We start from the raw sequence: 1933 nt of genomic DNA on the forward strand, positions 1-1933 counted from the left end.
GAGTTGTTCCAACATTTTTGAAAATGACTCCTTTTTGTCCATTATGTGCATGTGAAATTCTCTTGAAAAATTATGGGTATGTGTGTGAGAGAAAAACTTCAAATTTTTTGGGAGGGGATTACCAATTACCTTACTTGATCTTTTGAGGTGACCAAGAGTTTTCCTTCTTTAAAATGCTTTTTACTTAAACACACACACACACACACACACACACACACACACACACACACACACACACACACTAAAAAAGTGCCACACCCCACTCAAAGGGGTGCAAAGCCCTCTCTGGTGCTTTCTGCTGGCAGTATTTTCTGAAGTCTTGGGAGTGATGTTTGCCCTGTTGTATCGCGTCATTCTCAGGGCATTCCAGGAAGTGTGGCCAGTGGGATGTGTGCAAGGCTCTCTCTGTGGCTTCCCACCAGCCACATTTACTGGAATAACAGAAGCAACCATCTTCCCTCCCCCAATGATTTTGTGTGTAATTTCTGTACAGGTAGGGGATTATGCAGAATGCTAACATTATAGATCTTAATCATTTTGATGTCTATCATTTTCATTTTCTGAGTCAAAATCTTGATCAAAACCTTGTTACTAGATTTTTGGCATCTGTTTATAGGGAAGTTGAATTGGTGGTTCCTTACTCTCCAACCACAAGCAGGTGGTATTCAGTACAGAACAGGAATGTTAACTTGGATTTCAAATGCAGTGTGTTATAGCTAACTATTGTTTCATACATGTTACCACAGGATCATTATGAATTGCTTTGTCTCCAAAACCCACATTTTCTAGTGACTGTTCAAAAACAAGACATCAGAACCCTAAATACCTAAATACCAAGGCCTGCTGCCAAGATAAAGGACAAGGACTTTAGCTCAGTGGTTCAGCATCTGCCTTGCATGCACAAGGTCCCAGGTTCAATCCCCACCATCTCCAGGTAGGGTTGGAAAGACTTGCTGTCCAAGAAGCTGGAGAGCGGCTGCTAGTCAGTGTGGACAATACTGAGCTAGATGGACCCAATGGTCTGACTCAGTATTAGGCAGCTTCCTATTTTCCTAAGGTGGAACCCCCACCATTCCATGTACAGAAGCCAACTGAGCTGACAGTTGAATCTTATTTCAAGATTAGCAATGGATAATGTCCTCCACTGTGCATGAGGGCACCAGTCTTGTTATGGAGGTGCAGGACAGGTTGCAATGCAGACAAAGTTCTGCCCTTCAACAGAAAGGAATGGCCAGAGGGCTCAGGAGCAACAGCGGCAGTTGCCACTACTGCCTTCCAATATCTGCTGCCTGAGGCTGTTGCTTCACACTGAGTAATGGTAGGGCTGGCCTGCTAAATCCCCTCATTCTAAATAACTGTGCTACTGCTTTGGCAGGCTGGTATCACAACACTATCACTACAGTCACACCCAGTTTTAAAATACCACTGCATATGTCAATTAAAAAAATAGGTCACTCGTCTCAGTCGTTGACATACGTTACTATTTCCAGTTTGTCTTGTTTTGCAGACATGTTGATACCGTAGACAGAGAAAGCAAAAATGATGATCTGGTATTTCAGTTGCTTAGCTATAGGGCAAAGTTGGGAAGCTCAAAACGCTTGTAGGCAAATAACATCTTTCTCCTATGGTGCCTAACTTCCAGCAAGATCAGATGAGTCACAATAGCCTGTCAGAATGTGGACATGATCTGCTGCCAATCACAGTTTGCTGGTAAGGGATCTTGCATATCATTTTTCGTATTGATGGCTTGCTCTATCCCAAGCAATCTTATAGCATTTTATTTGAAACTGGGGGGGGGCATTCAGCCCTGTAAACAAAATTTGATGCCCCCCTTGAATTTAGCAATGGCATCCAGAAAGGTTTTTTTAAAAAAGTAGACCCAACACTGGAGTGGGCAAAGAGGTTTAATTCCTCCCCAGTCATCGGACTGATA

Source organism: Rhineura floridana, chromosome 4, assembly GCF_030035675.1.
Source record: "Rhineura floridana isolate rRhiFlo1 chromosome 4, rRhiFlo1.hap2, whole genome shotgun sequence".
NCBI lineage: Eukaryota > Metazoa > Chordata > Lepidosauria > Squamata > Rhineuridae > Rhineura > Rhineura floridana.